Below are 12,539 nucleotides of genomic sequence, written 5' to 3'. Positions count from 1 at the left end.
CGAATAGGAGCTGTAGCCGCCCGGCCTACGCCAGAGCCACAGCAACGTGAGATCCGAGCCACGTCTGCAACCTACACCACAGCTCAAGGCACCGCCAGATCTTCAACCCACTGAGCAAGGGCAGGGATCGAACCCGCAACCTCATGGTTCCTAGTCGGATTCGCTAACCACTGCGCCACGACGGGAACTCCTACTTTTTTTTATTAACAACATGCTGCTAAAAAACCAATGGGTCAGTGAGGAAATCAAGAAGGAAATTAAAAAATACCTCAAGACAAACGATAATGAAGGCACAACGGCTCAAAATCTATGGGACGCCACAAAAGCAGTGTATCCTCTTTTGAGATGGACGACTTTTACTTTCATGACTTGAAGATGGGGTGGTGAGATGGAGGGCCTGGGCCTGGGTATCTTCAGGTCCTCGTGGTTTATGTGGCATCTTTGCAAGTGATGTAGTTTGGTATGAAGCCAGTCGAGTTTACTGGTCTAAAGTCATTGTGAGATATAAAATTGAGAGACAGTCAGGAGAGTCATCTGACCGCACTAATACAGCCTTCCTAAGATCTCAAGCTTGTAGACATTATGGTTTGATTTAGCTCAGTTTTTCCACCTTTACTCCATACTAGCTCCTCTTGTGTTTTTGAGAGGGAGAAGAAAACGGGAAAATGGAAAACACCTCTTTACTTAACTGGCAGAAGCTGCAGTTCTCTTATGGGTGAGCAGCTGTGCTTTATAAGCTTTGTGCATGGACATCGTGCTGGAGGTTGCGCTCATGTGAGGTTTTACTTCCGCGCACCTCTTTCAGGTGCTGATGTCTGTCCGAGTGTGAGGTTTGCTTGCCATTTCTACTCATCCTGCTGGCACCATTCACAAGCATTCCTCTGCTGAGACTGCCTCTCTCCCTTCCATGCTGTGCCTGTCCTGGCCACATCTCACTCCCAATCTGCATCATTGCCAGCTCCAGGCATCACGCCTGTGCACACATCTCTGGATCCCTCAGGACCTGGGAATTCAAGGGCACTGTTCAGGCCTCCTAAGTCCTTGCCAGTCTTCTCACCAACTGCTTCTCTGCAAATCTCCTCTCCTTTCTTCAGAGTTTAGGGGTAGTTTAAGACATTTTCTAACTAAAGAATTTCCATCTAGAGAACAAAATTCCAGTTCTCTCTCCTTACAAGCATGTTCTATCTTTAGAAGTGATTCTCCTGGAATCCCTGTCTTCTCATCACCCTGATGAAGGAAAGCTTATGATGGAAACACTGTACTCCTGATAAAGGAAATTATATACCTTTGATGAGACATCATATACATATCTATATATATCTACATAGATATCTATTTAGGGATACCCCTAAAGTGGGATGGAGAGGAGGCGTGGCCCGAGCAGAAAAGGCATTAGGGCAACTTCTGACCCTTCTTCAGGAGCCCTGAAGAGAGATGGTTGGCTTCACCTGCTTAGACTTTATTTAAAATATGGAATATTTAGCACATTTTTTCATCAGCTCTCAGTCTTCACCACAATTACAGAACATGCTTATACATATGAACTCACAATACAGGTGTTTCTATTTTGCCATGCCACTTTTTTTGTCTTTTTATCTTTTTAGGGCTGCATCTAAAGCATGTGGAGTTTTCCAGGCTAGGGGTCAAGTCAGAGCTGTAGCCACTGGCCTAGGCCACAGCCATAGCAACACCAGACCCAAGCCATGTATGTGACATACACCACAGCTTATGGAAATGCTGGATCCTTAACCCACTGAATGAGGCCAGGGATCGAACCTGCATCCTCATGGATACCAGTAAGATTAGTTTCTGATGAGCCACAATGGTAACTCCTGCCATGCCATTATTGATGGACATAATTGTGGCTCCCATTTTCCTCTATTGCAAACAATACTACGTGAGCATTGAGAGTCATACCTCTTTGTAGATGTGAATTAATTTATTTCTTGAATAAATACAGAGAGGTGGAATTGCTCAGTCATATGAAAATTTGAAATTTTAATATATAACGGACAAATTGTCCTCAAAAGTGACTGACTATTCTAGTTTATTTCCCCAAATTTCCAAGCAACATAAATATGTGCTTAAATGCATTGTGCGTGGGGATGTACAATCACAGCCACAATGAGATATCTTTCACTTTCCATTATATTGACGAGCGTGAACTTTCATACATTGTTGGTGGGAAAGAAAGGCAATAGGAATCAGGCAGTGTTCACATCTGTCATTTTTTTCTCCAAATCTTTATTGTGAAAAACATCAAACTGTTGAAAAGTTGATACTGTTATAACAAACACTTGTACCCTCACAATTAATCTATACGCACACACAAACACACACATATCTGAACCATTTGTAGACATGACTCTATTTCTTTCTTTCTCTCTCTTTTTTTTTTTTTCTACAGCCAAATCTTTGGCATATGGGATCTTGGGCTAGGGATCAAATTGGGGGTGCAGCTGCAGGCCTTCGTCATAGCCATGGCAAGAGCAGATCTGAGCCACATCGCTGATCTACACCACAGCTTATGGCAATACTGGATCCTTAACCCACTGAGCAAGGCCAGGGATCGAACCTGCATCCTCAGGGACATTATGATGGGTTCTTAACCCACTGAACCACAGTGGGAACTCCTCATAAGTCTGTTTCTAAACACATACATCTTGCATTATTTTTTGGTCTAGTGAGGATAACTATTTATTGTATCCTATACTTGTGAAGAAAAAGCAAAATGCCATATGTAAAACACCCAAGACAGTATCCAGATCATGATGAGTACTCAAGTACTCAAAATGATAGTTTTATCCCCCTAAAGAGACGTATGGAATGAGTACTGCGTGTGTGCCTGTGTGTGTGTATTCTTAAATGAATATTACATTTGTTTACATATTACACCAATAAACTATTTCTTCCTGACTGTTGCTGTCTCTTTGAAGAAATAAAACGAAAACTACAACCTGCTGGCCATCTCCATGCAGATGGCTAGATTAATGAATGATGTTAATGTATTAGTGAGAACATGCTGGTTCCATGGAGAAGCAAATTAGGTAAAGACCTTTTCCCACTTAAAATTTTTCTAAAATTAAAACCCACATATGTAATATTGATCCACAAAACAAATTCTAGTGAATTTTCAAATGTTAAATATTAAACTGCTCTTTTTTTGTTGTTTTGTTTTTTTGTTTTTTTGTTTTTTTTGGGCCACACCTGCAGCATTTGGAGGTTCCCAGGCTAGGGGTCTAATTGGAGCTGTAGCCACCGGCCTACAGCACAGCCACAGCAACGCCAGATCCGATCCATGTCTGGGACCTGCACCACAGCTCATGGCTATGCTGGATCCTTAACCCACTGAGCAAAGCCAGGGATTGAACCCACAACCTCATGGTTCCTAGTCAGATTCAGTTTCTGCTGTGCCAAAACAGGAACTCCCAAATCTGCTATCTTTTAAAAAAAATCCCCCAAACTGCCAGTTCCCATATTTATTATTTTTTTACGTTTAAATGTTTTTATGTCTCTGTTTTGTATAATCACAGCACTAGTATTTAAAGGCAAGAATGTTGTCTAAGTAGCTTCATATAATCTTACACGAACACATTTTAGGAAATCTGAAGACAGGAAAAAAAACTTTACATAGAGTAGGTGCTTAGTAAATATTATTAATATGAGTTGATTGCAGGTATGAATTTTTTAAATGAATTAATAATAGTGTTCTTTGTTGGGAATATAAAACCTGCAACTTTATCTTCCTGCATCCAACTCTTTCACAAAAAATGAAACTTTCATTGGCAATTATGTTAATTTATAAATTTGAGTCTGTCAAAAAACTTCAAACAGGCTAACTTTCCGTTTTCATTACAAAAAGAAATCCTTTATTTTTCTTGAAGTAGTGTACTTCCCATACATACAAAAGACAAACTGAATCCAGATACCCTGTATAAAACAGTTTTCAGGAACCATCTTTTCACACACTCATTGCTGCTAGAGACTGGAATATGCACAGTCCTGGTTACATACTATGAAGTCTGATTAATTAAACTTTATTTTTAATAATTCATATGTCATAGAATGCAAGTCAATCAGAAAATTACTTTTAGTAAAATTTTGCTTCCAGATAATAAAATGAAGTCATTAAGAATCTATATGACAGATACCAAATAACAATTAAGAACCCAATTTTCTTTGCTGAGCTGGACTTAAATAAAATCTTCACTTAATCTTTGGAAGAGTAGTTCTTTGTTATTAATTAAACGTAGCATTTTTGCTGTTGAAATCACCACACTAGTTTAGTTTTATTTTTGCAAGGCTATGAAAAATGTTATTGCTGCTTCAACACATATAGTACACAGCACATAAAAATGTATCTCATGCTTTGTGAACAGAAACAAAAATACTCAAGCATTAACAATTATATCAGTGGGAGTTTTTGCATTAAATTAAGCTTGGGGGAAGGAAGAAATGTGGGCTGTAAACAAGAAAAATATTTCTCTTAAGACACTTCAATGTTAACTAGGTGTATTAATCAAATTGTGATGTAACGCTCTGCAGAGTCAGCCATAAAAAGAGTTTGCCATTACTTTTCTACCTTCACATTAATATTTTTTGCAGTAAAAAATAAGTGCCATATATAGCAAAAGAAAAGTACCTAACTTGATGTGTAATTTCCTTTTAAACCAAAGAACATATAAAATTTCTGGATGAGAGAATATTAATTGCAACTTTACCTTTTAAGGCAGAAAACCTTAGTGCACTGGATATCTGCCTGATCTTTTAGAGGGCAAAAATTATTTCTCATTCCTTTGGAAAATTTCTAGTGACAAATGCAGTGCCTGGAACATTCTCACAGCTCATTGTGCAAGAAGGAAAGAAAGAAGGAAAGAAAGAATAAATTTATGTCAATCCAACTCAATTAGTAAATTCTAGGGAGTTTACATATATATATATATGTACATATATATACATATATATAGATATATGTATATATATGTACATATACATGTGCCAAGGAAATGTACTTTGAAATTCACTATGTTTAAATATTAGGAAAAACAAACTGGTGAATGCACTTCATACTCTTTAAAAATTTTTTTAAATTTATTTATAAGTAGAGTTGATTTTCAGTATGTTAATTTCTGCTCTACAGCAATGTGATTCAGATATAATATTTTATATTTGTATGTATATATGTGTGTGTATATATATATTCTTTTTCATATTCTTTTCAATTATGGTTTATTACGAGATACTGAATAGAGTTCCCTGTGCTATACAGTAGGATTTTGTTGCTTATACGTCCTATATATACTAGTTTGCATCTGCTAATGTCAAACTCCCAATCCATCCCTCCCTAACTCCTTGGCAACCACAAGTCTGTTCTCTGTGTTTGAGAATTTGATTCTGTTCCATAGATAAGTTCATTTGTGTCATATTTTAGATTTCACATATAAGTTATATATAATATTTGTCTTTCCCTGTCTGATTTACTTCACTTAGTATGATAATATCTAGGTCAATCCATGTTGCTGCAAATGGCATTATTATGTCCTTTTTATGACCCAGTAATATTCCACTATATATATATATATATATATATATATATATATATATATATATATATATGCCACATCTTTATCCATTCATCTGTTGATGGACATTTAGGTTGCTTCCATGTTTTGGCTGTGGTAAATAGTGCTGCAATGAACACTGGGGTGCATGTATCTTTTCGAATTATGGTTTTCTCCAGATAGATACCCAGGACTGGGATTACTGGATCATATAGTAATTCTCAATTTTAACAAATGCATTTAATGCATAGAAGTCATTTCTAGTTTTAATTTTGAACAAGTTATAACATTTGTTAGTTTAAATTTCTTCATGTGAATGATGATGGAATAAATAATCTCCAAATTTTACCTTGCTCAAATTTTTATTATTCTATAGAAAAGAAGGGCAGATAAGGGAGTGCAATGCAGAGTGTCTTCTCCATATTTGATAGTTGAAGGTGAAGATATGCATAAAAAGGAACCTTTGGGAAACTTTAGCAACAGTTAATGTAACACTGTGTATTATCCTCCTTATCCTCCCCATCAGTGACGTGGTAGCGACAGCAGGAATGACCACAGTTGGTTGTGGACAAGGCTTTCAATTTGCCCCATACAGTGAGGACCCTGCAGTAGAGTTTCTAACTATAGCATTTAGAAAATTACACTGCCTTTTATTTTATTCTATTTTATTTTTTCTTTTTAGGGCCACACATGTGGCAAATGGAAGTTCCCAGGCTAAGGGTCGAATTGGAGCTGCAGCAGCCAGACTATGCCACGGCCACAGCAATGCAGGATCTGAACTGTGTCTGTGACCCATATCATAGCTCATGGCAATGCCAGATCCCCTGCCCGCTGAGCAAGACAAGGAATCGAAGATGCATCCTCATGGATACTAGTTGTGTTCATCACCACTAAGCCACAACAGGAACTATAGAAACACTGTCTTTTAAAGAAGCCCTGGAACTCCAATCATGGCTCAGTGGAAATGAATCTGACTAGTATCCATGAGGATATAAGTTCGATCCCTGGCCTTGCTCAGTGGGTGAAGGATCCAGTGTTGCTGTGAGGTATGGTGTAGGTTGCAGACATAGTTCAGATCTGGCATTGCTGTGGCTGTGGGGTAGGTCAGCAGCTACAGCTCTGATTTGACCCCCAGCCTGGGAACCTCCATATGCCGTGGGTGTGGACCTAAAAAGATAAATAAATAAATAAATATAAAGAAGCCCTGTGTGAACAACAGTTAATTAGTCCAGTTTCTCTTCCTGTAATGCAAAATCATGAGCACTTTTGGGAACACATTTCATTTCGGTGGCTCATGGAAATTAAAAACAAAAACCAGATAACTCTGTATGCAGCGGATCTGCAGCAGAAATCAAAATACACACACTGCTATAGGTCAGGAGGCACTCTGAGGTAGGAGAAAGTTAGGTTCACTTTTATAGCAGTGCAGTTTTAGTTTGTAATGTACATGAGTTTAAAAGATGACAAGAAAGCCAAAACGGTTCTGGATTTCATAAAGACTTAGAGAATTAAAATTCACCTGAGGAAAAGATCATATAATTATTATAACTGATTTCAGAAATGTAATGGAGAAGGATAGCTTGGGTTTACAATTAAGTAGGAATCCAGTAAAATTCCAAAATAATTGCAATGGGTAACAGTTGGTTTTTTTGAAACATGTAATTAGTTTGCCTTTTTTTTTTCCTTAAAGAAAGTGATCTTCAGCTAAAGTAAATCCCCTTTTGGAAGGGGTAGATTTTCTAGCCAGATGCTTGCAGGAGTAGATACAGGAGGATCTGGGGTGAAGACTCAGAGTTAAGTTCCTTGAAGGCAGATTAAACAGACCTGAACTTCCCATATCCCACTAACTCAGCCCTGAGCTCAGAAATGCTCTCTAAATTTTTTGTATTGATTGCTTAGGAACTTAGACACATAATCTATAATAATTGTTGTTGATGAATAAAATGTCCTAAAATTTTTCAAGATGAAATCAATTATTCTTTATGTGAATCAGAATTCTGGGGTCTGAACTGGGATTTATCAGTGTTCAAATATCTTTAAAAGACATCCTTTCTGAGAAAACATTTTAAACTATTTTCAGATAGCCTGTGGCCAACTTCAGATGGAAGTGTGATAGCTCCCGAGACCAGTAATTTGTCAAGTGCCAAAAGCTGCACAGCGGAATGGAATTCTGCTTTCTGACAGCCTGATATTTAAAGCATGTGGATCTCATGTCAGAACATTCAAATCTGAGCTGAATGTGATCCAGGACTTCCTGAAAGCTTGTTTGAGATAGATGATATTATAAGGAAATCATCTAGAATCTGTCAACTGTTTTCCTAGATTTCTAATCTTTATCATCAGAAAGCAATGCACCTGGAATATATTTTCCATGATCTCACAGATATGTATAAACTATCTTAAGTCATCCATATTGCAAAAATTAGCTAAGGGCATTACAAAAATTTTATCTTAGGGAAAGTACTGATCCTCAGAGAATTTCCCAAGTTCTCTATTTTCCTTTTACAGAACCCAGCAAAAGAGATAAAAGAGCTGTCCTTTAAAATCATTCATACACTAATGAGTCAAGTCTAAGAAAAAGATCAGGTTGGGGAAGCGGGGATAAACTCTCAGTCATGGTCCTGGATACACCCTTCTCTGAATAAATACATCCTTCTGCTGTGTCTGCTGGTGTCAGACTTGGTACAAGGCTCTGATTACACACAGGTGAACAAGGCAAAGGCTGAGGCAAACGGCACCAGGCTGTTGCCTGAACTGGGTGGCCCCTGGCCAGACAAGCATGAACTGCTCTGCTCCTTGACAGCAAATATAATTACCTTTTCTTGGGGTGGGGGTGGGGGCTGCATGTGCAGCATATTGAAGTTCCCAGGCTAGAGGTCTTATCAGAGCTACAGCAGCTACCCATAACACAGCCACCACATTGCAGGATCCAAGTCACGTCTGTGACCTACCCAACAGCTCACGGCAATGCTGTATCCTTAACCCACCAAGCAAGGCTATCCTCATGGATACTAGTTGGGTTCATTACTGCTGAGCCACGATGGGAACTCCAAATAATTAACTTTTTAAACTGGAATTCCAAAGCTGAACTACAGAGCATCAAAAACAACCCATCAGTATTTTCTCAATTCTTCCCAGGAAGGCACACAGCTAGTACCATTCTAGATGCAGAGGAGAAAAGTTAAGTTACTGCTGACAATATGGGTCATGGGGTGTTAGGGCTTAATTGTCCCATAAAATCCTGATTAATTTGAATGAAAAAATATGAAATTGCCCAAAAGGTAAATGGCGAGTTAAAACACAAACTAAGACAGAAACAGCACTTACCATGTGTCAGGGATTGTTCTAAAGGCAATGTGTATTAACTCATTTAATCCTATGAAGTGGCTTTATTATTGTCCCAGTTATTGATGGGGAAACTGAGGCACGGAGTGGTTAAATGTTTCCTGAAGTGAGTAAGTGGAAGGAATGCAGGGTCCTGGATCCCCTTCACCTGGGCCAGCCCCAGCATTGTCTTTGTAGAGTACAAATTTGGGATATGATATGGTCTCCCCCAGACACAGAGTAGGCCTGCTGCTCTTACTGTGAAAGCAGCAAGCCCCCAAGCTCCGCATTCCCATCCTGTATCACAACTCACTGGGTGCACAGGCTCCATGAAGAGGCCTTTGCATCATCCTTGTGGAATCAGGGGGCCTGAGAACCATCACTGGCTAAAGCTTTTGCTAGAGTTTTTTGTCTTTTGTCACTGACACAGGAGACTTGTGCCTTCTGCTATCATCCAGAAAATAGCAACGGCCAAACCTGCAAGTAGGGAGAAGTCCCAGTTTCTTCCCACAGACTACAGAGATGAAGAGCAGGAGCACTGCAGGCACATCTGAACTCTCCTTCCGCATTCACCATCAGCAGTCCAGGGAACTCCATCCCAGTTCCCAGGAACACTGACAAGAGTCAGGCTGCAAAAGTACAGAGAGGGAGCAGGAAGGCAATGAAGACAAGAACCCTGCAGTTTGTAAACAAAAGGACCAAAAGAACACTGGAAGTGTGTTTCCTTTTTTAGCTTTGGCAAAAGTCAGGTTCATCTTGATGGTTTTCCTATTGCCTTCTACTTTTGTCTTTTATTTGTATTCCTTCTCCATACTTCACTTATCATCAGAAAGGTTAAAGTCATGTAAAGTAAGTGTTCCTTTTGCTTTACAGGATCATGTGGAAACCCTGATAACCTAGAACAACACAGTTTCCAGATGCTTTTCTCCCTTTGTTAATTAATTAATTTATTTTTTTCCCTCTCCAGGGCCGCACCCGAGGCATATGGAGGTTCCCAGGTTAGCGGTCAAATTGGAGAAAGTTATAGCTGCTGGCCTATGCCACAGCCACAGCAACACGGGATCTGAGGCATGTCTATCTGCCACCTACAGCACAGTTCACGCCAACACCAGATCCTCAACCCACTAAGCAAGGCCAGGGATTGAACCTGAGTCCTCATGGATACTGGTCAGATTCATTTCTGCTGAGCTACGACGGGAACTCCCCTTTCTCCTTTTGATGTCAGTTAATTTGGCATTGCCTTACTAAGCAATTGAGGACCTGGAACATAACACTTGTGCTGCAACTGCTAGGACATGTTCAACTTCTCTACAATGTCTCATGGGCAAACAGCACAAACATGATCAACAAACTCAAGAGTTCTTTCATCCAATCCCTACTGTGTGCAGTGCATGAAGTACCTTGTCCTCCTCCTTCTTCTTCTTCTTTTTTTTTTTTTTTTCAGCCTTTCCTTAGCTTTTTAACTGGAAATTATTTCAACTGTTTTTGGACTTTTCTCAAGCCACCAAGACTGGTAAATGTTACAAATGTCCACATTTTTTTCTTATAATACTAATTCATAAACAGTTAAGAAAAGTTGATAAGCTTTCCAGAAAAAGGCACTTTGAGGTTGAAACCAACATGGAACTATAAATTTTTTGGTAAGTTCAAGTTAAATTTGTCCTTAGGCCACTAAGTAGATACCGCTGTTAACACAAGTTGAGATTAATTCACCTGATAAAATACTACTTCTAAAAGTCACTGCATCAATATCACCAGAAGTGGACCTCTGTCATATATGTAATTACTACTTATCACCACCCTTTACATGGTGTCCTCTGAAATAATGAGCACCACTTTGGAAATATCATCTCTTATAATCCTCTCCAGATAAGCTTGATCCCCACCCCTCATAATGCAGATGGGACATTTAAGTCAAAGTGGTTTTACATACTCTACCTAGTATCTTGTGATGAACTACATAGAGATATTTCTCAGTGAGTCAATCTAGAATCACAGATAATCACCTAGGTCAGATGATTGTCAGAGCCTGAAATTTGATATTTAACACACATTAAAAATTATAATATCTTATGTTGATACATTTAAAATATACTTGAAATTATATTCTAAATTCAAAGATGCATGGAAGCAACCTAAATGTCCTTCAACAGGGGAATGGATAAATAAGATGTGGTACATATATACAATGGAATATTATTCAGCCATAAAAATAATGAAATAATGCAATTTGCAGCAACATGGATGGACCTAGAAACTATCATACTAAGTGAAGTCAGTAAGACAGTGAAAAACAAACATAATAAATCATCTATATGTGTAATCTTTTAAAAAGGATACAAATGAACTTATTTGTAGAACAAAAACAAACTCATAGACTTTGAAAAACTTATGCTTACTAAAAGAGAAAGGGGGGGTGGGAGGGATGGACTGGAGGATTGGAATTGGTGTATATGGAATGATTGGCAAAAGGGGACCTGCTGTATAGCACAGGGAACTCTACCCAGTATTCTGTGATAAACTATGTGGGAAAAGAATCTGAAAGTATATGTTTGACCGGGTCACTTTTTTGTACAGCAGAAATTATCACAACCTTGCAAAATAGCTATACTTTAATAAAACTTAAAAAATAGTTTTGGAAGACTGCCTGATAGATATGTATTTCATACTTTCCTATCAGTATTAAAAATTACCCTTAACTTACAACATCATTGAAGGACAAAACACTCACTCCTTGTGTGCTAATTCATTCATTTATCCATCCAACCACTGAAATTCACATTTTTACTGAGACAGAAATGTGATTGGCCCAGGGAAACTAACCAAAAGAGGGACCCAGCTTCCTGAAACTTCCAGTGTAGAGACAGACATTAATTAGGTCATCACATGAATAAATGTAGAGTGAAGAACAGAGATGACCGTCTTGGAACAAAGATATCTGGGTCTATGAAGTCCCACCCAAAAAAGGAACATGACTTTACTGAAGGATTCAACTGAGATGCAGGTTAGAGAGGCAGACAGGCCCAGAACACCAAGGACCTTAAATGTGACCATAAGGATTTCGATTTTTTGCCAAAAGCAATGGAAAGCCTATTAAGGAATTTAAGCATCAGGGCAACATCATCAGACTTTAGTGTTAAAGTTTTTTGTTGTTTCTTTTTTTTTTTTTTCCTGCCTGAGGAATGAAGGAGAAATTGGAATGGGCCCAGGCTGGGATTAGTTCTCAGATGAATGTGGTCCTTGTGGGGAGATTGTTAAAAAGTGTCCTGTCTGTGAAGCCACAAGGGAAAACTGTCCCTTGTGCTTCCCTCAGTACTGGGAATGGCTGGGCCTAACCTGAATGACAACTCATTTGTATCTTATAACCACTTAATAGATATTTATCCTATAAGTACTTATAAATACTAGAGAGATATTTGTATTATACTTTCATATTCTCATTGGCTTCCAGAAAAGCTCATGCCAAGGTGAGGGTTCCCTCATGGCTTTTACAGCATTGGGCTCCAGGGTGTCACATATTATGCTTCCCTCAATATTAGTTCTATCTTAATCTTTTAATTTATATTCCTTTGCCTTAATAATTTTTGCTTCATATTTCTTTGCACCCTTGGAACAAAAACTCTTAAACATAATGAAACAAAACCATGGATACTA

At 38.5% G+C, this 12,539-nt stretch overlaps 1 protein-coding gene across 4 annotated transcripts in view; it reads right to left on the bottom strand.

Moving 5' to 3' along the window:
• The window catches only part of NEIL3 (nei like DNA glycosylase 3), a 383,724-nt gene that overhangs the window by 129,260 nt on the left and 241,925 nt on the right, over positions 1-12,539 (bottom strand). Inside the window, exon 2 of one of the 4 annotated variants that reach the window (XM_084999925.1) lies at positions 269-1,003. The exons of the other annotated variants lie outside the window; for them this stretch is intronic. The gene's annotated coding sequence lies outside the window, so the exon portion shown is untranslated. The remainder of the gene's footprint in view (positions 1-268; positions 1,004-12,539) is intronic. 4 annotated transcript variants of the gene reach the window in all.

This window comes from Sus scrofa, chromosome 15 (assembly GCF_054392235.1).
Source record: "Sus scrofa isolate SSC_HxYL_T2T_F1_AM1 chromosome 15, Sscrofa_HxYL_maternal_Yorkshire_Landrace_v2.0, whole genome shotgun sequence".
Classification (NCBI taxonomy): Eukaryota; Metazoa; Chordata; class Mammalia; order Artiodactyla; family Suidae; genus Sus; species Sus scrofa.
Note: the sequence above shows the minus strand (reverse complement) of the source record. Positions and strands in the feature narration are given on the sequence as shown.